The sequence below is a fragment of the Oncorhynchus clarkii genome, unplaced genomic scaffold, assembly GCF_045791955.1.
Source record: "Oncorhynchus clarkii lewisi isolate Uvic-CL-2024 unplaced genomic scaffold, UVic_Ocla_1.0 unplaced_contig_7761_pilon_pilon, whole genome shotgun sequence".
NCBI lineage: Eukaryota > Metazoa > Chordata > Actinopteri > Salmoniformes > Salmonidae > Oncorhynchus > Oncorhynchus clarkii.
In genome coordinates this window covers 6,215-31,164 of record NW_027259299.1, presented here as the reverse complement: position 1 = coordinate 31,164, position 24,950 = coordinate 6,215, and the positions used below count along the sequence as shown (strand labels likewise).

The 24,950-nt window shown below is 40.7% G+C and overlaps 2 pseudogenes; one reads left to right on the top strand and one right to left on the bottom strand.

Annotated features, from left to right (window-relative positions):
- The first annotated feature begins 641 nt into the window (after positions 1-641).
- Positions 642-12,828, top strand: LOC139399949 (myosin heavy chain, fast skeletal muscle-like; annotated as a pseudogene).
- A 2,186-nt stretch (positions 12,829-15,014) lies between these two features.
- Positions 15,015-24,538, bottom strand: LOC139399950 (myosin heavy chain, fast skeletal muscle-like; annotated as a pseudogene).
- Between the last annotated feature and the right edge of the window lie 412 nt (positions 24,539-24,950).

The window sequence follows — 24,950 nt, the reverse complement described above, 5'->3', positions numbered from 1 at the left end:
GGTTTGACAGGATCAAAGGCATGTAAAAATAGAGATTGAGGAACATCACCTGTTGCTGGTCACACGTCCCCATTACCACTTGAAGATCCTGCTCCATATGTAAGTTGAGCAGAAATTGATCATGTGACTTGAGATTTGGATAGAATTACATGGCCAAATTCAGAGGGCCATTTTTTGCCCGACCAGCACATTCATCTTCCTAAAAGGACCACAACTGCACCGTGTTCTTCACTGAGAGGCCTGGCATCTAGTAGGCTAACCAGCGGTAAGAGCCTATGCATTTCCCTTCTCAGCCTGTCTTCAATCCAAAGTTAGGTTCATGGAGCAGAGTCCTGCACTTTGTTTAACTGGGATCAAGCATCAGGACCATGGAGTAAATGGATAAAGACAATAGCCACTTATTAGCCTATACTAACACTCTGATGATAGCGCTTTTTGTGTTTATTTTGCAGAATGGAGGCACACTGTAACTGGTGTACATTCTATTGGGGTGTGAGGACGGTAAGTTAAGGCAGAAAGACATTTGACGACAATATGATATTACATGAAAACATTTTTCACACAATTTTACAAAGAAGCACAATAAAAGTAGTATGTTTTGTTTTCATATTAATATCTGGATAAATCAGTGAACCGCCATCATGAGCTCGGACGTGGAGATGGCCGCTTTTGGAGCAGCCGCCATCTCTCTCCGCAAGCCTGAGAAGGAGAGGGTTGAGGCTCAGACCTGGCACTTTGATGCCAAGAACGCCTGTTTCGTGCCAGGTGTCAAGGATCTGTCCATCAAAGGAGTCGTCCAGAACAGACAAGGTTGCAAAGTCACCGTGAAATGTGGGAATGGAGAGGTGGGTCCTATTGTATCTATCCAATTAGTTTAAAACTTTCCCATTTCCAAATCTGAGTTACTTGACTTCAAATATAATTATTTTAATATCTACAACAACTTTAAAAGCATTAATCACTTTTCATTGCATGGTGTGTCATCATTTTAAATGCCCTTTTTTTAGACGGTAACCATGAAAGAAGAGGACGTTTATCAGATGGATCCTCCAAAGTATGATAAGATGGAGGACATGGCCATGATGACCTACCTCAACGAGCCCTCTGTGCTGTATAACCTCAAATATTGTTATTCAGCATTGATGATCTATGTACGTAGGGCTTTTGTTTGTTTAGGACTCTCTCATATCATGTAACATAATATGATTTGTCATTATAGACCTACTCCGGGCTGTTCTGTGCTACTGTGAACCCCCCTACAAGTGGCTCCCAGTGTACGACCAATCGGTGGTGACAGCCTACAGAGGCAAAAAGCGTATGGCGGCCCCACCAAACATCTTCTCTGTTTCCGATAATGCATATCAAAATATGCTTACAGGTAAGTTATCATTTTGAATTCTTTAAGCTGGTCATTATTAAGGCAACCTCAAGGAGTGTCAGGCACCTGAGGGGTTTAACTTCGCCACAGTGGATGATATTGCAGATATACCAGTATTACTTGTATGTTTCCACTTAACCTACAGATAGTGAGTGTCAGTCTGTCCTGATTACGTGAGTGAATTACATTTGTTTTGAGAATCTCTAAATATTCAGACGAAAATAATTGGATGATTTAATATCAAAAATGTCAAAGTCACACTGTGTTTACAGTGGAGAATCTGGTGCAGGAAAGACTGTCAAAACAAAACGTGTTATCCAGTATTCTGCGACAATCGCAGTGGCTGGAGGTACTGAAAAGAAGGAGCAAACTGGCAAGATACAGGTAAGGCAGAGATGACAATGAATACTGTAAAGGCAAGTACTGTAAGAGATGTTCAGATGTATGTAATGGAATGTGGCTCCCAGGACACGCTGGAAGATTAAATCAGTTCAGACAACCCTCTGCTGGAGGCCTTTGGAAATGCCAAGACAGTGAGGAATGACAACTCCTCTCATGTTGTAAGTAACTTTCCTCAAAGCTTCTCTTTACTTGAAATGGAAATAGGAGATATTTAATTAAACAAAAACTTATATTCCATTTCAACAGGGTAAATTCATCAGAATTCACTTCGGAACCACAGGAAAACTGGCTTCTGCTGATTTTGAAACATGTATGTTTTGTTCTCTTGAATTTCATGACCTTTACATTGGTCACCTGTAACTAGTATTCATCATCTATGTACTGTTGCTCTGTCTAGATTTATTGGAAAAGTCCAAAGTGACATTCCAACTGTTAGAGGAAAGGAGTTACCATATCTACTATCAGATCATGACAAATCACAAACCAGCACTTATAGGTACAGTAAGAATATCATGTGAATATGAACCTTCCAGAATTATTTGCAAAATCCTTCATGAAATTTGCTACAGATGTGGGATCTTACTTTGATCACTATTTTGTTGCTGAGAATTTTCCTGCACAGCAGAAAATGCAAACTGGTATAGTATTTGGGTTTTTAAAAGATTTCTAAAGTTTGTAATTTCCAATTTGAAATGTCAGACTTGATTTGCCCTTATTTATCAACCCCATACAACAATGTCCATAAATGATAATCCACAAAATAATAATTGTTTTGTTCTTTGACAGAAATGCTTCTAATCACGACAAACCCGTAGGATTTCACAATGATCAGTCAGGGTCAGATCACTGTGGCCAGCATTGACGACAAAGAAGAGCTGGTGGCCACAGATGCGAGAAGTAAATTATTTTGTTTTGCAATTATTTTCATTAAACATTAATCTTGCATGTTAAAGTACAGTGCCTTGCGAAAGTATTCGGCCCCCTTGAACTTTGCGACCTTTTGCCACATTTCAGGCTTCAAACATAAAGATATAAAACTGTATTTTTTGTGAAGAATCAACAACAAGTGGGACACAATCATGAAGTGGAACGACATTTATTGGATATTTCAAACTTTTTTAACAAATCAAAAACTGAAAAATTGGGCTTGCAAAATTATTCATCCCCCTTAAGTTAATACTTTGTAGAACCACCTTTTGCTGCGATTACAGCTGTAAGTCGCTTGGGGTATGTCTCTATCAGTTTTGCACATCGAGAGACTGACATTTTTTCCCATTCCTCCTTGCAAAACAGCTCGAGCTCAGTGAGGTTGGATGGAGAGCATTTGTGAACAGCAGTTTTCAGTTCTTTCCACAGATTCTCGATTGGATTCAGGTCTGGACTTTGACTTGGCCATTCTAACACCTGGATATGTTTATTTTTGAACCATTCCATTGTAGATTTTGCTTTATGTTTTGGATCATTGTCTTGTTGGAAGACAAATCTCCGTCCCAGTCTCAGGTCTTTTGCAGACTCCATCAGGTTTTCTTCCAGAATGGTCCTGTATTTGGCTCCATCCATCTTCCCATCAATTTTAACCATCTTCCCTGTCCCTGCTGAAGAAAAGCAGGCCCAAACTATGATGCTGCCACCACCATGTTTGACAGTGGGGATGGTGTGTTCAGCTGTGTTGCTTTTACGCCAAACATAACGTTTTGCATTGTTGCCAAAAAGTTCAATTTTGGTTTCATCTGACCAGAGCACCTTCTTCCACATGTTTGGTGTGTCTCCCAGGTGGCTTGTGGCAAACTTTAAACAACACTTTTTATGGATATCTTTAAGAAATGGCTTTCTTCTTGCCACTCTTCCATAAAGGCCAGATTTGTGCAATATACGACTGATTGTTGTCCTATGGACAGAGTCTCCCACCTCAGCTGTAGATCTCTGCAGTTCATCCAGAGTGATCATGGGCCTCTTGGCTGCATCTCTGATCAGTCTTCTCCTTGTATGAGCTGAAAGTTTAGAGGGACGGCCAGGTCTTGGTAGATTTGCAGTGGTCTGATACTCCTTCCATTTCAATATTATCGCTTGCACAGTGCTCCTTGGGATGTTTAAAGCTTGGGAAATCTTTTTGTATCCAAATCCAGCTTTAAACTTATTCACAACAGTATCTCGGACCTGCCTGGTGTGTTCCTTGTTCTTCATGATGCTCTCTGCGCTTTTAACGGACCTCTGAGACTATCACAGTGCAGGTGCATTTATACGGAGACTTGATTACACACAGGTGGATTGTATTTATCATCATTAGTCATTTAGGTCAACATTGGATCATTCAGAGATCCTCACTGAACTACTGGAGAGAGTTTGCTGCACTGAAAGTAAAGGGGCTGAATAATTTTGCACGCCCAATTTTTCAGTTTTTGATTTGTTAAAAAAGTTAGAAATATCCAATAAATGTCGTTCCACTTCATGATTGTGTCCCACTTGTTGTTTATTCTTCACAAAAAAATACAGTTTTATATCTTTATGTTTAAAGCCTGAAATGTGGCAAAAGGTCGCAAAGTTCAAGGGGGCCGAATACTTTCGCAAGGCACTGTAAATGCTAAAGTTTTTCAATTATCTAGGATGCCATTGGTATCTTGTGCTTCAACCGTGATGAGAAGTTGGCCATCTACAAGCTGACTGGTGCTGTGATGCATTATGGGAACTTGAAGTTCAGGCAGAAGCAGCGTGAGGAACAGGCAGAGCCTGACTGCACGAGGGTAAGATATCTTAGTTTTATCAAATGTTTTGGACTTAAATGATCAAATCTCAAGACACACATCATCAGCTCATAACTCATCATTATATTTATCCACCAGTGGCAGACAAAGTCTCTTTTCTCTTGGGCCTGAACTCTGCTGAATTAGTGAAAGCCCTCTGCTACCCCAGAGTGAAGGTCGGGAATGAGTTTGTCACCAAGGGGCAGACAGTTCAACAGGTATTATATTCAACAGGACAAGTAGATTTAATGTCCTGTTGACTGTTTTCATCACATGAAAACATTACATGCTGGTCAGATAGTCAATTCAGTTGACACCCTGGCATAGTCAATCTATGAGAAGATGTTCTTATGGATGGTCATCAGAATAAACAAGATGCTCGATACGAAGCAGGCAAGACAATTCTATATAGGAGTGTTGAAAATCGCTGGGTTTGAAATCTTTGATGTGAGTTAATTTCTTTGTACTTATCTTTCTAAAATGTATTTTAAAACATCATTAAGCAACCTTAAATGCAGCTATGTTAAGACTGCCATCTTCAGTGGTGAACAACCATATAAACGGTTAGATTTTTGTAACTCAGTACAACAGCTTGGAGCAGCTCTGTATTAACTTCACTAATGAGAAACTGCAACAGTTTTTTAACCACACCATGTTTGTGCTGGAACAAGAGGAATACAAGAAGGAAGGAATAGACTGGGAGTTCATTGACTTTGGTATGGACATGGCTGCCCGTATTGAGAAGGTATGTTAAAATGTTAATAACCCACTTTCAGTCATTTGCAATGCCATTTTTTATCAATACCCATACCTCAAGTAAGAATGATTTCATCAACAGCCATTGGGCATCTTCTCCACCCTTGAAGAGGAGTGCATGTTCCCCAAGTCTTCAGACACTACCTTCAAGAACAAACTCTACGACCAGGATCTTGGAAAGAACCAAGCTTTCCAAAAGCCAAAGATTGTCAAAGGCAAACCTGAGGCCCACTTCACCGTAGTGCACTATGCTGGTAATGTGGACTACAGTCTCATTGGCTGGCTGGACAAGAACAAGGACCCGTTCAACTCAATTTCATTGAAATTACATGGAAATAACATTGATAACAATCAGTGTGTGCCCAGTGGGATGGTAATGAGTAAATTCTACATTGATTGTCATTTGTTGGTAGAGTAAATGTCTCTTTTTTATCAAGATACATACTGGTGGCGGCGAGAAAAAGAAAGGAGGAAGAAGCAGAAAGGTGGCTCTTTCCAGACGGTCTCTGCTGTTTTCAGGGTACATTAATACCAAATCAGTATATTCAACTAATATGACATTTATATCAACTAATATTTAAGGAGATGTGTAATACTAACGACAATACTCTTCTCCACAGGAAAATCTTGGCAAGTTAAAGACCAACTTGAGGAGCAATCACCCTCACGTTGTTGCCTGATTCCTAATGAACTAAAGACACCAGGTACTGCTCTGCTGACAGATAACTATTCTTGTTAGAAGTCCAACAAAGAGATCTTACCACAGGACTTTACAGAGGAAAACACTGAAAATATTTGATTTGTGACATTAATTGAGGAAGCTGCTATCCAAGACAAAAATATGGCACTATTTCTTTATTTTTTATTTATTTCACCTTTATTTAACCAGGTAGGCTAGTTGAGAACAAGTTCTCATTTACAACTGCGACCTGGCCAAGATAAAGCAAAGCAGTGTGACTTCTGCCGAAGTCGATGCCTCTCCTTGTTCGGGCCGAGCTCGGCGGTCGATGTCACCGGTCTTCTAGCCATCATTGATCCATTTTTCATTTTCCATTGGTTTTGTCTTGTCTTCCAACACACCTGGTTTCAATCCCATTCATTACCTGTTATGTATTTAACCCTCCGTTTCCCCTCATGTCTTTGTCAGAGATTGTTTGCTGTTCAGATTTTGTGTTGTTTGAATTGGTGCTCGACGGGTCCTTGTACCCACTTTGTTTTATATTATTCATAGTTTTGGAGTTATGTTTTGTTTAAAGTCATTAAACAACTCCATTCCACTAATTGATTCTCCTGCGCCTGACTTCCCTGCCACCTATACACACGACTCTGACACAAAGCAGTTCGACACATACAACAACACAGAGTTGCACATGGAATAAACAAAACATACAGTCAAAAATACAGTAGAAAAAAATAAAACAAAAAGTCTATATACAGTGAGTGCAAATGAGGAAAGATAAGGGAGGTAAAGCAATAATTAGGCCATAGTGGCGAAGTAAATTACAATATAGCAATTAAACACTGGTATGGTAGATGTGCAGAAGATGAATGTGCATGTAGAGATACTGGGGTGCAAAGGAGCAAGATAAATAAATAAATAAATACAGTATGGGGATGAGGTAGTTGAATGGGCTGTTTACAGATGGGCTATGTACAGGTGCAGTGATCTGTGAGCTGCTCTGACAGCTGGTGCTTAAAGCTAGTGAGGGAGATATGAGTCTCCAGCTTCAGTGATTTTTGCAGTTCTTTCCAGTCATTGGCAGCAGAGAACTGGAAGGAAAGGCGGCCAAAGGAGGAATTGGCTTTGGGGGTGACCAGTGAGATATACCTGCTGGAGCGCATGCTACGAGTGGGTGCTGCTATGGTGACCAGTGAGTTAAGATAATGTGGGGCTTTACCTAGCAGAGACTTGTAGATGACCTGGAGCCATGGGTTTGGCGAAGAGTATGAAGCGAGGGCCAGCCAACAAGAGCGTACAGGTCACAGTGGTGGGTAGTATATGGGGCTTTGGTGACAAAACGGATGGCACTGTGATAGACTGCATCCAATTTGTTGAGTAGAGTGTTGGAGGCTATTTTATAAATGACATCGCCAATGTCGAGGATCAGTAGGATGGTCAGTTTTACGAGGGTATGTTTGGCAGCATGAGTGAAGGATGCTTTGTTGCGAAAAAGGAAGCCGATTATAGATTTCATTTTGGATTGGAGATGCTTAATGTGAGTCAGAAAGGAGAGTTTACAGTTTAACCAGACACCTAGGTATTTGTAGTTGTCCACATATTCTAAGTCAGAACCATCCAGAGTAGTGATGCTGGACGGGCGGGCAGGTACGGCAGTGATCGGTTGAAGAGCATGAATTTAGTTTTACTTGTATTTAAGAGCAGTTGGAGGCCACGGAAGGAGAGTTGTATGGCATTGAAGCTCGTCTGGAGGTTAGTTAACACAGTGTCCAAGGAGGGGCCAGAAGTATACAGAATGGTGTTGTCTGCGTAGAGGTGGATCAGAGAATCACCAGCAGCGAGAGCGACATCATTGATGTATACAGAGAAGAGAGTCGGCCAGAGCATTGAACCCTGTGGCTCCCCCATAGAGACTGCCAGAGATCTGGACAACAGGCCCTCCGATTTGACACACTGAACTCTATCAGAGAAGTAGTTGTTGAGCCAGGCGAGGCAGTCATTAGAGAAAGCAAGACTGTTGAGTCTGCCAATAAGAATGTGGTGATTGACAGAGTCGAAAGCCTTGGCCAGGTGTGTGATGTTTTTCATTAACTTCTATCGAATACAGGTATTATGGATAATCATCTGGTTATTCATCAGCTGCGCTGTAACTGTGTGCTGGAGGGTATCAGGATCTGTGTCAATGGCGTGCGTACTGGGAGCGGAGTCAGGTGCAGGAGAGCAGAGAGTTGTGAACAGGCGCACACTTTATTTAGGCAGGAGAAGCCAACAGACGGACGCCACTGCGTCGAAACCACCAGCCAATGCAAAAGTGCAGAAGGGGAAACAGTCACAGTAATATTGTATAAACACAATAACATACCCCGTGAAAGAAAACACGGAATAAACGCATACCAGTAAAGCGCATCAACATAGACATGTAACACAAAACAATCTCACACAAAGACATGAGGGGAACTGAGGAATAAATACATGTAGTGGGGAATGAAAACCAGGTGTGCATGGAACAAGACAAAACAAATGGATAAATGAAAAATGGAGCGGCGATGGCTAGAAAGCTGGTGAGAGGAGAGGGGCCAACTTCAGCGGAAGTCGTGACAATCTGCAGGAAGGGTTCCCAAACAGGATTATACATGCTGACTTTAAGCAGAGGTAAACCTTTATTCTCATAATTTAAATACCACAAGATTAATTTGGTATTTAAATAATCTCTTATGCCTGCCATTGCGTCTTCTGTAATCTGACAGATACAGAATATTGAATGCCAGTGCTATCCCAGAAGGACAGTTCATCGATGGCAAGAAAGCTTCAGAGAAGCTTCTTGGATCAATTGATCCTGATCACACACAACATAAATTTGGACATACCAAGGTGATGATCCAATTACTTTATAAACATGCTCTTGTTAGCAAAACCACATAGCAGTTAATCTCTGCTGAGTTTCACATGGTGTTTATACAGTGCCCTCCGTAATTTTTGGGACAGTCAAGCATTTTCTTATTTTGGCTCTATACTCCAAAACTCTCGATTTGACATAATTGAGAAATTACATCACTCCCCTATGTCAGGGGACCAAAAGTATTGGGACAAATTCACTAATACGTGTATTAAAGTAGTCAAAAGTGTTGTATTTGGTCCCATATTTCTAGCACGCAATGACTACATCAAGCTTGTGACTGTACAATTTGTTGGATACATTTGCTGTTTGTTTTGGTTGAGTTTCAGATTATTTTGTGCCCAATAGAAATGAATGGTAAATAATGTATTATGTAATTTTGGAGTCACTTCTACTGTAAATAAGAATATAATATGTTTCTTAACACTTCTAAGAAAAAGTGTCACTGTCCCAATAATTACAGAGGGCACTGTACATACACATACAGTATATCAACAGCATATGTGTCTCAGTAAGCCATGTTATTGCAGGTCTTTTTTAAAGCCGGTCTGCTGGGCACTCTTGAGGAGCTACGAGATGAAAAACTGGCCTCTCTGGTGACAGGCACTCAAGCACTGTGCCGTGGGTACCTCATGAGAAAATCATTTTCTCAGCTGGCTATAAAGAAGTAAGACAACCCATCAATTGAAATATTTGTATCCTTATCTTTAAAAGAAAGTACATGCTTAGCACATTAGAACTGATCAATAATATGGCATTACAATTACCTCTTTTTCAGAGATTGTGTGTTCATTCTGCAATACAACCACTGCTTATTCATGAACGTGAAACACTAGCCATGGATAAAGCTGTACTTCAAGATCAAGCCCCTTCTGAAGAGTGCAGATAGTGAAAAGGAGGTGGAGAAGATGAAGGAGGACTTCATCACATGTAAGGGGGACCTGGCAAAGGCAGTGGCCAAGAGAAAGGAACTGGAGGAGAAGATGTTTCTCTGTTCGTGGAGAAACAAAACCTCATGTCACAAGTTCAATCTGTAAGTGCTATTAGAATTGTCAACATGAACTATCATTGCTTTTAAACATATCGGGGGTAGTGTAGTGTTTAAGAAGTGTTCCATTAGAAAGACAATCGGTTTTCCTAGGATTCCGAAACTCTTTTGGATGCAGAGGAGAGATGTGAGGCTTTCATTAAAAGCAAAATGCAGTTTTAAGCCAAACTGAAGAGTTGACCGAGAGACTGGATGATGAATACAAAATCAATTCTGAGCTGACTGCCAATAAGAGGAAGCTGGAGGATGAGTGCTCTGAGCTGAAGAAAGATATTGATAACTTAGAGCTCACCTTGGCCAAAGTGGAGAAGGAGAAGCATGCCACTGAAAGCAAGGTTTGCATTTTTCTATGAAGTTGCAGTATCCATCTTCCTCTTTGCAGGTATTTTACTAACATCCCTATGCCATTGCAGGTTAAAAACCTAACAGAGGAGATGTTTGGTCAGGATGAGAGACATTCCAAGTTGACCAAGGAAAAGAAAGGCCTCCAAGAGGCACATCAGCAGACCCTTGATGATCTCCAGGCAGAGGAGGACAAAGTCAACACTCTGACAAAAGCAAAAGCTATGCTTGAACAACAAGTGGATGATGTGAGTAACACCTTAATAGTAGAAAAAAGGATCGCATTGTAATGATTTAACTTAATTCTATTTCTACTTGTTTTCATACCACAGCTTGAGGGTTCTCTGGAGCAAGAGAAGACGATTTGCATAGACCTTGAGAGAGCCAAGAGAAAGCTTGAGTGTGATGTGAAACTAACACATGAAGCCATAATGGATCTGAAAAATGAAAAGCAGCAGTCAGATGAAAAACTCAAGAAGTAAAATCAGAAACTGCTGAAGTAATAAGCAAGATTTCCTCTGTTGTGGTCAAATGTACTCAATATATTTCCCATTTCGCATTACGAGTCCATCGCTGCCACTCTTCTCAAGAAGCAGACAGACAGACAGTATGGCAGAACTGGGAGAACAAATTGACAACCTCCAGATAGTTAAGCAGAAACTGGAGAAGGAGAAGAGTGAATACAAGATGGAAATAAATGACTCGGCCAGCAACATGGAAGCTGTGGCCAAATCCAAGGTATCATAAAAAGTACAAATAGCATCAAATTGTAACCTATGCTTTCAATATTATTACAATACAGGTTAACCTTGAAAAAATGTGCCTCTCTCTTGAGGGTAAGCTAATCGAGTTAAAGACCAAGACAGAGGAGAATGTACGTCATCTCAATGATGTCAGTAATCAAAAGGCCCGTCTCCAAACTGAGAATGGTAATTTTAATCATTAAACATCCTTCCATTTTAAATGTGGAGGAGAAACAAACATAAAAACTACCTTAACACGTATTCTAATTTTATCTTGTAGGGGAATTTAATCAGACAATGGAGGAGAAGGAAGGTCTCATTTCACAACTGACAAGAGCCAAGCATGGGTTCAAATCAAATCAAAGTTTATTTGTCACGTGCGGCGAATACAACAGGTTACAGTGAAATGCTTACTTACAACACAAATTGATGACCTGAAGAGACATTTTGATGAGGTAATGAAAGTAAGATCACCTAATATTGTTACCATACTACATTGAATACATTGAAAATCTTACTATACTCAAGACCTACTTTACACTTGAGTATCCCAAACATTAGGAACACCTTCCTAATATTGAGTTGCAGCCCCTGCTTTTGCCCTCAGGACAGCCTGGTACCTACTACCATACCCCGTTCAAAGGCACTTAAATATTTTGTCATTCACCCTCTGAATGGCACACATACACAATCCATGTCTCAATTGTCTCAAGGCTTAAAAATCCTTCTTTAACCTGTCTCGTCCACTTCATCTACACTGATTGAAGAGGATTTAACAAGTGACATCAATAAATGATCATAGTTTTCACTAGTCATGGAAAGAAATGTTTTGTACACTCAGTGTATGTTGTTTTCATCCCAAGGCTAAGAATGCCCTGGCCCATAGTTTACAATCAGCACGTCACGACTGCGACCTCCTCCGAGAACAATTTGAGGAAGAACAGGAGTCCAAGGCTGAGCTGCAGCGTAGCATGTCCAAGGCCAACAGTGAGGTAGCTCTGTGGAGAACCAAGTATGAGACTGATGCCATCCAGCACACTGAGGAACTTGAAGAGGCCAAGTAATTGCCAACTTTTTATAGATGTTCTACTTGTTTACCATAAGTTACCCTATGCATGATCATGAAAAACGGTCTCACTTTCCGCAGGAAAAATCTTGCCCAACGTCCCCAAGAGGCTGAGAAACAAATTGAGGCGGTGAACACAAAATGTGCTTCACTGGAAAAGACTAAGCAGAGACTGCAGAATGAAATGGAGGATCTCATGGTTGATGTGGGGAGATCAAATTGTATGGCTGCTAAACTTGATAAGAAACAGAGAAACTTTGAGGTAATATAAAAGTTTGATTACATTTTTTTATGTATTAGTGACGATACTCATTGATCATTACATGGTTTTAGATTCTAGTTGACTGGAAGCTGAAGTATGAGGAGTCACAGTCGGAGCTGGAAAGTGCTCAGAAAGAATCTCGATCACAAACCACAGATCTTTTCAAAATTAAAAGCTCATTTGAAGAAGCTCTGGATCATCTGGAAACTCTCAAAAGGGAGAATAAAAACCTACAACATAAGTCCAATTCATGAAATGTGGCAATCCTTGACATAATAGTCACAACACATAAAAACCTTAAGGTTTTACAATATAAAATTACCTGATATTGACTTTGACATGTACTGTATGGCTTTCAAAATACAAAGGAGATATCAGACCTGTCGGAGCAAATTGGTGAGAGTGGAAAGAGTGTCCATGAACTGGAGAAAGTCAGAAAACAAGTGGAAACAGAGAAGAGTGAGATGCAATCTGCACTAATTTACTTTGTATCGGACTTGTTCCTGTTGTCATAGAGATAGGTAGAGGATTAATCATGGATATAACTTGTTTTAGCATAGACATTGCCATTGAGGGCTTCCACCATTTTAAAGTAGTCAACTGGGTGGGGATTCCTATGAGTTTGGAACAATCAGTCAATGAAGAACAAAATGTACTACTTTAAATTAGGATAGGCTCAATGGAGCTGCCCATGCTGTCAGACTCTAAACTGGCAAAGATACAAAGAATTGTTTACACATGTATCTGCCCTCTCATTGGCTAGAATGGTCTCACCTGAGCTCGTCTCCTTCCGCCTGCCTTCCATCTTTGAGGATATGCATTTTCATTGTTAGAGCGGTCACTTGAATATCTTGTCATTATAATAGACAATCAGAATTCTGAGGATTCTCGGTCCGGAGTCCCCGGCGACAACCTACGATCCGGGGTCCCCGGCAACGAGCCACGGTCCGGAGTCCCCGGGGACGATCTACGGTCCGGTTCCTCCGGTAACAACCCACGGTCCGGTTCCTCCGGGGACGATCCACGGTCCGGAGCAACCGGCGACGCGCCCCGCACCGGAGCGCGCTCCGAACCCCTTGTCCTCGTGTCACAGATCGTGACACGAGGACAAGGCTGGAGATCACTCTGTCATGCTGATTGAGTTTGAATAACAGACTGGAAGCTTCAAAAGGGGGGTGGTGCTTGGAATCATTGTTCTTCATCTGTCAACCATGGTTACCTGCAAGTAAACACATGCCGTCATCATTGCTTTGCACAAAAAGGGCTTCACAGGCAAGGATATTACTGCCAGTAAGATTTCACCTAAATATGCACTGTGTTTCCTCCGACACATTGGTGCAGCTGGCTTCCGGGTTTGATGTGCGCTGTGTTAAGAAGTAGTACGGCTTGGTTGGGTTGTGTATCGGAGGACGCATGACTTTCGACCTTCGTCTCTCCCGAGCCTGTACGGAAGTTGTAGCGATGAGACAAGATAGTAGCGACTAAAAACAATTGGATACCACGAAATTGGGGAGAAAAAAGGGGGTAAAATAAAAAAAATAAAAAAGATTGCACCTAAATCAACCATTTATCGGATCATTAAGAACTTCAAGGAGAGCGGTACAGAGTCAATGTGTCAATGTGCGGGGGCACCGGTGTCGAGGTAGTTGAGGTAATTATGCAAATAGTCTGGGAAGCCATTTGATTAGCTGTTCAGGAGTCTTATGGCTTGGGGTTAGAAGCTGTTTAGAAGCCTCTAGGACCTAGACTTGGCGCTCCGGTACCGCTTGCCGTGCGGTAGCAGAGTGAACAGTCCAGTAGGAGGTGCTGCCCAGCCTATGTAACGTAGATAGAACATAGATATCTGACATTGTTTTCAAGGTACAAATTCAACATATTTTTTGTCTATGTTGAAATTTGGTTACCATGTTGACATGGTCTATGTGGTTGAAATATCAACCTCAAAACAACAGTTGACGTTGTTTTCAAATTCAATGTATTTTCCACATATATTCATACATTGTGTCACTATACAACCATTTTGTGCCCAGTGGGTAGTCATTATGTAATCATGCTAGGCCAGGTTATGAGTCCACCAAATCATGAATAATTGTATCAGTGTTGGATTTATTAAGTGATTATTTGTAGTTTATTTTTCAGCAATAGGAATTCCATTAGGATACTGCAATGCTATGGGTGGAAGTTGAGGGCAGAATGTGAAATAAAAAACGTTTCTGTTGAGACATTTTTACATGTTTTTTGGAGCTGAATGCCCGGTAAACCACCCTGTCTGCAAATGGAATGCAAGACCTAGGCTGGTCAACTGTGAACCTGTTCTGTGTAGGTAGGCCCTAATGTTGAGTGGATTTTGCGCCATTCAAAATGGGATAAAGCAGTAATAAATACTAGGCTATTATTTTGTAATTTTTTTTGCTACTGATTTTGTCAAATAGCATTAGCTAACTTTTGTGTATCCAGACAATGAATCAATAAACACAAATCATGTTGAAAGTTTATTATTATAGGGCAACATACATCCACTACTGCAAACCAAAAATAATACATCTACAACTTCTACATTTCACCTCTTGACCATTTTCTTACAGTTCTCATCAATATCTATTAGACTAAACAAACGAGGTATTTGGAAGTTGGTTAAGAGGATGTTGCTTATTAATGTTGCAGGCATTGCCCACGTTTTCTTCAGAATGCCAGCCATCTGCTACTCTTCACTGACTTTTCCCTGTAAAATAAGGAAATAGTAAGGAATATATTGTATGCCACTTCAGTATATCAGGATTGGTTAGTCAGATTTATTGTATGAACAAAATACAATGCAGTAAGTTTGCTATCCCATCAACTCACCTTGCCCATGTCATGACTCTTGACCCGCGTCTTTTGACCTGGGTCTCAGCAATGTCAGCACGCTCTTCAGCCTCCTCCAACTCATGCTGCACCTTCCTGAACTTGGTCAGGTGGGAATTGGATTGCTCCTCCTATAAAATTTAATTGGATCAAGTATCAACATTTTTAAGGGAGGTTCCAAACCATGTGTAAACTGGTCTGGATTGAGTTGTACTCACAGCCTCCTCCACCTGTCTCTTGTAGGCTTTAACCTTCAGCTGTAACTTGTCCACCAGTTCTTGAAGTCTAATGATGTTATTTTTATCTTCCTCAGATTGTTTAAAAAATATAGTTCTTAGAACGCACCAAAGAACTGTGGTGATGAGGAAATCAATGGTGAAGTTTTGCATGCAGTGTATCCATCCAGCTGACATTTACCTGATAGGTGAGCTCCTTGATTCTGAGCTCATACTGAGATACTGAGACATCTGAGATGTGTTTCTGCTCTGACTCTAGCTCATTCTCCAGCTCTCTCACCTGATTGAAACCAACAACTATTACCACCACACTATAACAGCATAACATTGTCATCTGCATCTCCAATTGTAGTCAAGGTTGTATTATAATATTAACTATAAAAACACTACCATTGTCTCCAGTTTCTGGAGTTGCTTCTTTCCACCGTTCATGGCAATATTCTCTGCCTCATCCAGACGCTGCTGCAGGTCCTTGAAGGTGATCTCCAGATTCTTCTTCATCCTCTCCAGGTGACCACTTGTGTCCTGCTCCTTCTTCAGCTCCTCTGCCATCATGACAGCCTGAACATGCAATAAAAACAGTTTAGCACATTGATAACCATGAAAACAGTTTAGCACATTGATAACCATAAAAACAGTTTAGCACATTGATAACCATAAAAACAGTTTAGCCCATTGATAACCATAAAAACAGTTTAGCACATTGATAACCATAAAAACAGTTTAGCACATTGATAACCATAAAAACAGTTTAGCACATTGATAACCATAAAAACAGTTTAGCACATTGATAACCATAAAAACAGTTTAGCCCATTGATAACCATAAAAACAGTTTAGCACATTGATAACCATAAAAACAGTTTAGCACATTGATAACCATAAAAGGGACACTGACAGTAAATAAGGCGGAATATAAACTTACATCAGTGATAGCCTTTTTGGCCTTCTCAGCATTTCTGGCCTCCTGAATACTGTCTTCCATCTCACCCTGAATTGAGGTGAGATCAGTCTCAAGTTTCTTGAAACTGTTGATCAGGCTTGTAATGTAATTCAGCAAATTATAATGGGGACATTTTGTATTTTTAGATTAAATTCGTTTTTACTTTAGGATTTAGGTGATTAAGAAAGTGGAGTACTGTACCTGTGAGTGCAATAGCTGCACTCTCTCACTAGCACCCACTAGTTCTTGCTGAGCTGTTTTACGGCTTCTCTCAGTATACTCCAGAGTACCCCTCATCTCCTCAATTTTTTCCTGCAACAGGTTGCTCCTGCGCTCAGACATGGCAACCTGCTCCTTCATATCCTCCTGTCCTCTAATAGCATCATCAAGGTAGAGTTGTGCTTCCTATGGGGGAATGAATTGATCAAAGTAGGAGGAAATGGTGAAGTCTCTCCTATAACTGCAAGACATACAGTATATTCCATGTACAGTGTGTTTCCATTAGCTAACCTTGAGCTGAACTTGTATATATCTCAGCTGTTTCTGTGACTCACTGGCCTGTCTATTAGCATGGCTCAGCTGAATCTCCATCTCATTGAGGTCTCCCTCCATCTTCTTCTTAACTCGCAGGGTATCATTCCTGCTCCTGACCTCAGAGTCCAGATTGGTTTGCATGGAATCAATAACTCTCTGTCTGTTTCTCTTCAGCTGGTCAATCTCCTCATCCTTTTCAGAAATCTTTCTGTCCACTTCAGACTTCACCTGGTTCAACTCCAGCTGTACACAGAGGAGCTTAGATTCCTTATGCTCCAGAGATGCCTGAATGGGAGTTAACATACAGTCACAATAGACAGGAAGGTATTGTAGTTGGGAATCAGGGATAAATATGAGGTACTCATCTTTACACATTTTACTATTACCTCTGCCTCCTCCAGGGCAGTCTGAACCTCTGTCTTCTCCTGTTGTCTTCTCTGTCTTCTCCTGTTGTCTTCTCTGTCTTCTCCTGTGTTTCTTTGACTTTTCATTAATGGTTTTTCCTGTTTCCCCTAGCTGTTCAGTAAGATCCATAATTTCCTCTAGAAAATAAAAAAAAATTCAGTAAGCATAATTGTTTCTATACTTAAAGATTGTGTGTGGCATGAGAGCATTTACTTAATAAAGAACCTTGACATATGTTGCAGGTTTTTGTTTTCGCGTTTGAGTGTTTCGAGATGTTCAAGAGATTCTTCATAGCCATTCTTCTTTTTGAAGTTCTCAGTGCCCATAGAGCGAACCTCTTTCAACGATGCCTCCAGCTCTGCCTGACACTCCTCAAATTTCTGCTTCCACTCTGACAAGATCTGCAAATGACAAAATATTACTTATTATAGACAGGCTATATTTGTCATATAAATAAACACATTAAAGCATCATAAACATTTATTTCTAAAATAGTAGGTATGCTATCTTGCACCTTATCAACATTTCTTTGCTTCTTGTCCAAAGAGACAGCAGCAGAGTTGGCTTTCTCAACGTCCATCATCAGACACTCCACCTCCCCTTGCAGCCTCTGCTTGGTCTTCTCCAATGAGGAGCACTTGGAGTTGGTTTCCTCAACAGCTTCCTCTGCTTCCTGAAGACGTAGGGATAGTTTTTTCCTGTAGTGGGAAACATGGAATTCCATAATACCTTTCCCTTTGGTTGAAGCGATCACATGGAGAAAATAGATCAGTTATGTTGGATCTTACTTGGCCTCTTCAAGTTCCTCAGTGCACTGGATGGCATCAGTCTCATACTTGGTTCTCCACAGAGCTACCTCACTGTTGGCCTTGGACATGCTACGCTGCAGCTCAGCCTTGGACTCCTGCTCCTCCTCATACTGCTCCCGGAACATGGGCCAGGACTTTCTTAGCCTAATATGGAAAGCAAATGTCATGGGCTTTTTATTCACAAACATAACATTTTAGTAGCATATACTGTATTATGTTGACCTTAACATCCTCCTCATTCTGCCTTTTCAGCTCTTCAATTTGTTGGACATAGGCTTGTTTGCCCTGAGTTAGGTGTGACATTAAGGAATCCTTCTCCTCAAGCATCTCCTCTGAAAATGATCAAAATAGAAGTTCAGAAATATGTAGATGTGAACATTGGCTTTGACTATTTGGACGTTAAGTTTTCACCATTTTCTGTCTGAAGTCGAGCCTTCTGGCTTGAAAGATCATTGATTAATCTTTGATGCTCTTCCTCTTTAGTATTCACTTCACTCAGATCATCCTCAAGAGAACGGCACAGTTTTTCCAAATTGATCTGCAAAATTGTAGATTTCACAAATAAAAAAACTGTAGCTATTTCAATATATATTTCAAAACCAAAAACAAACATTAACAAATATTTGTTAACTTACCTTTGCTTTAGCAATAGCCTCCATGTTGCTTGACAGGTCATCCACCTCCAGTTTGAGCTCACTTTTCTCTTTTTCCAGATTCTGCTTAATTCTCTGGAGGTTGTCAATCTGCTCTCCCAGTTCTGCCACACTGTCGGCATGTTTTTTTATGCAGAGTAGAAGAGGTAGCGTGATGCTGTAGAGACGACTCCTCCAGGTCTCGACGCAGCTTCTGAAACTCAGAATTTCTTCACCTGAAGCTCTTTGATTTTCTTCTGAAGTTGTGTAGAAATAGATTGTTCCTCCTCAACCTTACCCAGCAGCTGTGACACCTCAAAGTGTTTCCTGTTCAATGCAACATTAGACAATGTCAAACTACTATGAGGTTCATACAATATTGGTGTAGTTTTATGTTAAAGGTTTGATCCTGTTTTGTGCATGTGTTTGGGGGAAAAAGTAATCATACATCCTGAGCTTCTCATTCTCCAGGTCCATTAAGGTCTCCTGAGACAGCTTCAGGTCACCCTCCAGCTTTCTCTTGGCTCTCTCGAGGTCCATACGAACCTTCTTCTCTTGTTCCAGGGAACCTTCAAGCTACATTCATACAAATAAAATACAGAGTACTGTACATGTACCTTATTTTACATTTCACACATCATCACACCCATGTTCATTTAATAAACTAACTCACATCATCAACTTGCTGTTCCAGCTTGGATTTGGCTTTGTTCAGAGTGTTGACTTTGTCCTCCTCTGATTGCAGGTCATCTAGTGTTTGTTGGTGGGCCTCTTGGAGGGTTTTCTTCTCTTTGGTCAGTTTAACGACATTCTCACCTTGGGACCTGAAATAATAATGAAGTGTTGTTGTGAAACTGTTGAAATGGTTTAAACCCTGAGAAAGCCTAATGGGAGTAGGTGGATTGCCTTGTTCTCTATGGCATGTTTCTCCTTCTCCACTTTGGCTAATGTGAGTTCTAAGTCATCCATGTCTATCTTGAGCTCAGAGCACTCATCCTCCAGCTTCCTCTTCTTTGCAGTCAGCTCAGCATTCCCATCCTCCTCATCCTCCAGTCTTTCTGTTACCTCCTTAAGTTTGTGTTCCATCTGGATCTTGCTTTTGATTAGGCCCTCACATCTCTCTTCAGCATCCAGCAGATGATCGGATTCCCAATTAGTCAGAAATAATAAAATTTTGTTGATGAAATAACAACTACTAAAGTGTTATAATGTTAGTTGATGTATTTCACTATTTATTCAACTATTTTGGGAGTACTTACACCCTGAACTTGAAGGAGAAGGTCATTCTTCTCTTGGACAATAGAGACCATCTTCTCCTCAAGCTACTTTCTCCTGCTTTCTGATGTGGCCAGTTCCTCGTTGCACTTAGTGAAGTCCACCTTTATTTGGGCCATCTCTTTTTCCAATTCTGCACTCTTCAGAAGAGGCTTGAGGTTGAAATATAGTTTCAGCCAGTGTTTATATAGCCAGTGTTTCACGTTCATGAATGAGCAGAAATGATATTGTATGGTGTAAATGGACTCCCTATCAAAGTAAAGTCAATAATATTCTGTTCGTTTTCATTCAAAATTGACTTAAATGATATCCCAGAGTTCACAGTGTTGATAATGCAAAATACCCGTGTTTCCATACCTTCTGGCCATCATCTTCTGGTACTCCAGTCTGACAACATATCCTCGACACAGTGCCTGAGTGGATGTCACAACATGGGCTAGGCACTCATCTCTCATACCCTCCAGAGCACCCAGGAGACCAGCTTTAAAAAACACCAGAAAAAGAGGAGTTTTGTTTACTATCAATATAGGGTTTGTGCATTACTATTACAGTGTGAATGTTGTATGCAATGTGAAAAGTGCACCTTGAAAAGTGCACCTTCTTGAAAGAAGGGTCTGTTGACTTAGGGAACATCCTCTTCAAGGATGGAGAAGATGCCCATTGGCTGGTGGACAAGAGATTATTAATTACTGAGAATAACTAGTCAAATGCAGGGCATTCAACATGATTAAATCAATGTATATGGTTTTTGACAATACCTTCTCACTAAGCTCAATACAGGCAGCCAAGTCCATACTAAAGTCAATGAACTCCCAGTCTATTCCTTCCTTCTTGTATTCCTCTTGTTCCAACACAAACATGTGGTGATTGTTGCAGTTTCTCATTAGTGAAGTTGATGCAGAGCTGTTCCAGTGTGTTGTACTGAGGGAATATGAAAGTATCATGCAAATGAATGCCTGAGGATCAATGTATGCTTGTTTCATTTCACAAAACATTAGTAATGAAAGATATCAATATGTTGGAACCATACTTCAAAGATCTCAAATCCAGCAATATCCAGAACACCAATGAAATGTTGTCTGGACTGCTTTGTATCCAGTTGTTGGTTGATCCTTAAGACCATCCAAAAGAACATCTTCTCATAGACTGATTTGGCAAGGGCTCCAATGGAGTTATACACTTATAATGTATAGAACATATCCTCTAAGTTGACCATTGCTTAGTCTAAAGACATGTATCGTCCATGTCTTATTGCCTTACTTGCTGAACACTTTGTCCTTTAGTGGCATACTCATTCCCAACCTTTACTCTGGGATAACAGAGATTTTTGAGCAGGTCAGCAGAGTTCAAGCCCATCAGGTATGCTGCTTTATCAGCTTCTGTATAGAGAACACAACAATACTCTACAAACAGAGCAGACAACTGTCAATTTATGACATTACAACTTTTGTTTTGTTAATACCTGTTCTCTATGACAAAGATTGATGACTACCTGATTACTTGTATTTGATTCAGTTATGATATACACAATCATGTGATAAAGGGTTTTTAGAGTGTTCCCCCTCACCCTCGGTGCCATCAGGTTCTGCCTGTTCCTCACGCTGCTTCTGCTTGAACTTCATGTTCCCATGATGCATTATGGCTCCAGTCAGCTTGTAGAGGCCCACTTTTTAATCAGCAATAAAACCCAGGATATCAATAGCTTCCTGTGCCATATAAGAGGGACATCAAATGAAAGCTATCTGAAAAGAAACCATGCGTGTTTGATCCCCTTAACTCAACTCACATCAGTAGCTATCAATTCATCTGCATCGGCTATGCTCTTCACAGTGATTTCTCCTTGACTTATAAAGGCAAAGTCATAGGAGTTGGGGGTGATGAGAAGCATATTTGAAAGGGGGAAATTCAATTAGACTGGGGTCCCCAATTTATTTATTTTTTTAAGTTAATTTTTCCCAATGTTTGTATGAATATCGCTAGCAGCAACAGAATAGACAAGTTTAGAATGACATACAGTACCTACAGTAGAAAAGAGAACAATATCTTCGTTCTAACTTTATTTCTCAACTCCTAATATTGAGCAAATTACACTCACCCGGAGCCAGTTACACTAACTGGAGTATCTGACATACGTAGACTTTGAAAAGCACCCACAAACAGGATACTGTACCAGTGCATTTTATCTCAATATCAAATCATTTCTGTGTAACAATTAAATACCTTACCGTTATTTGTTTTCAATTCAAATGGTCAAAAATAAACAAAAGTAGCTTCTTAGCAAAGAGCAATTTCTCAAGCAAGAATTTTGCTAGGACTCTCTGGGAGAGGTCTGATTGGGGAGGGGAAAATGGAACATTTGCTGTTATTGGCAGAGAGGTTTGGAACTCTTTCTTATTGGTTTATTAATGAATAAATGATGTCACCATGGAGTGATGTCGCCATAGAAGGCCAAAACTCCATACCACCAAAACAGGCTGACATTTTTACACTAAAAGGACATTATCATAAGTTTCACAATTTCACAGTATTATTCAAACCTTGTAGTGTGGAAATATATATACTGTATATAAAAGATGCTCTTAGCGAAAATGTGTTTGGAATTATGATTCACCTGATGACAAGACATGTTAACGTATGATGGGGGTCCCATATTATTTGCTAGTTTGTGTGTGTGTGTGTGTGTGTGTGTGTGTGTGTGTGTGTGTGTGTGTGTGTGTGTGTGTGTGTGTGTGTGTGTGTGTGTGTGTGTGTGTGTGTGTGTGTGTGTGTGTGTGTGTGTGTGTGTGTGTGTGTGGGTTTGTGTGAGAGAGGCTTAGTAAGAGAGATACTGCAGTATGTCAAGATTCTACATACCAATAAGCTCTGGCTTCTTGTTGCAAGTTAGCTGGTAGAATATATGGTAGCTCCTCTTAGCACCCAATTGAAATGTCCCTCAAGGTTTTTCCAGCAGATCTTTCAGTAACAAAGCAGAATTCATTCAACATCACTCATACAGTATATGGATAAAGTCAGGAAATGCATTTTTAGCAACAAAACAAATGTTGTACTTACAAACTTCAATATCTGCTGAGGCCAGTTTACCCGTTGTACTAAAGTGTATTCTAATGAATTTGCCCTTTTTGAGAAGAAAAAAATGTCTTACTGTAAGTTTAACGTTGTTCAGCTCTTATTGCTACGCTTCTGCGTAAAAAAACAATTCAGTTGGATTCTGGTTTGACTCACAAAGCGAGAGGAGCTGTCATTCCTCACCGTCTAGGCATTCCCAAAAGCCTCCAGCAGAGGGTTGGCCTGGATGATCCTCCAGGGTTCCCTGCCACAAGAAAAGAAATGTATCTGACATCCATTTCTGTACAGCACCAGTCAAAGCCCATTCCTGTACATCACCAGTCAAAGCCCATTCCTGTACATCACCAGACAAATCCCATTTCTGTACATCACCAGACAAATCCCATTTCTGTACAGCACCTGTCAAAGCCCATTTCTGCACAGCACCGGTCAAAGCCACTACAAAAGGTATAAACTTACCTTCATCTTGCTGACTAGTTATTTTTTCTGGTCCGCAGACACTGCGATTGTCGCAAAGTACTGGATGACACGTTTGGTGTTTACAGTCTTGCCTTCACCGGATTCTCCACTGTTGAAGAAAAATATCTGATTTTTGTGTAATTCAAATATACTTAACTGGCAACTACTATATCTGCATCAATTAAAAAAAGAAAAACACACGATACTCACGTGATTAGGATAGACTGATGTTCCCGATCTAAAGAAAAATAAGCACAATGAGTTGGATGTTCAAAATCACAATATGTAATGAATAGACATTTAAAGCAGTGGGTGACATACCTGTTAGCATGAGCCGATAGGCATTATCAGAGAGGGCGAAAATAGGAGGTGGAACCTCCATCCTCTTCTTCCCTCTGTAGGCGCTCACCACCTCTGGGTTACAGACCCGGGAGCCACTTATAAGGGTTCACAGAGTCACACAGAACAGCCCAGAGTAGGTCTGTCAATACAAAAGAAACATATTTGCCCTTGTTAGATACTTTTAACAATGAGATTATCAATTTAAAAAAAAATGTGTATCAGTGTAAAAGACCTGCATAGATCATCCATGCTGCGTAACGCTCTTTGAGGTTATACAGCACAGAGGGCTCATTGAGGTGGGTCATCCTAACCATGTCCTCCATTTTATCGAACCTGGGAGGGTTCATTGGAGAGACTTGGTCCTCCTTGACTGTTCTGGAAGTCTGGAAAATAGAAACAAAATACAGCAGGGTTCTGAAAGCTGAATGGAAATGAGCCCATGTTGCCACTACAACATTGGTTCCACCGTGGACCTACTCTGTCATCCAGGGTCTGGACGGTGACTTTGTCTCCGTCTTTGTTCTGGACGAACCCCTTCACATAGAGCTCTTTGTCATCACTGACGTAACAGGCTGTTTTGGCATCAAAGGGCGTAGACTAAGCCTCAAGCCTCTCCTTCTCTGACTTCCTCAGGTACTGGGAAGCTGGCCCGAAGATGGACATTTCTCCATCCCCGCTCATTTTGGCCTCTAAGAATACAGTATAACATAACACATTTAACCTCAGGCTTTTTTCCCCTTGAAAGTCAAAGATGAAATTGGCATTTGTCATTCCACCTACCTACTTCTTGCAGCTTACTGCAATCACTGAATCCCTTGACACCAAAAAAGCTGTGCACTTGAACGGTACAGAAGCCTGTCTGAGAATGCAACCACATAACATGGAAATCTGCTTTTTAACATGAAGTTATAAGAATTCAGCTATTCTTGTCAAGCAGGGTTACCTTGTTGCTGATGCTAAGGGGGTGAGCATAGCCTGCTGCAGAAGCCTCTTTTATACTGGGCCATTGTCCTTGGTGAGAATCCTCCTTCCTTTCCATGGGCATGCATTGTTTGAGCTGCATGAACCTGTTGTCCATGGATAACTCCATTAA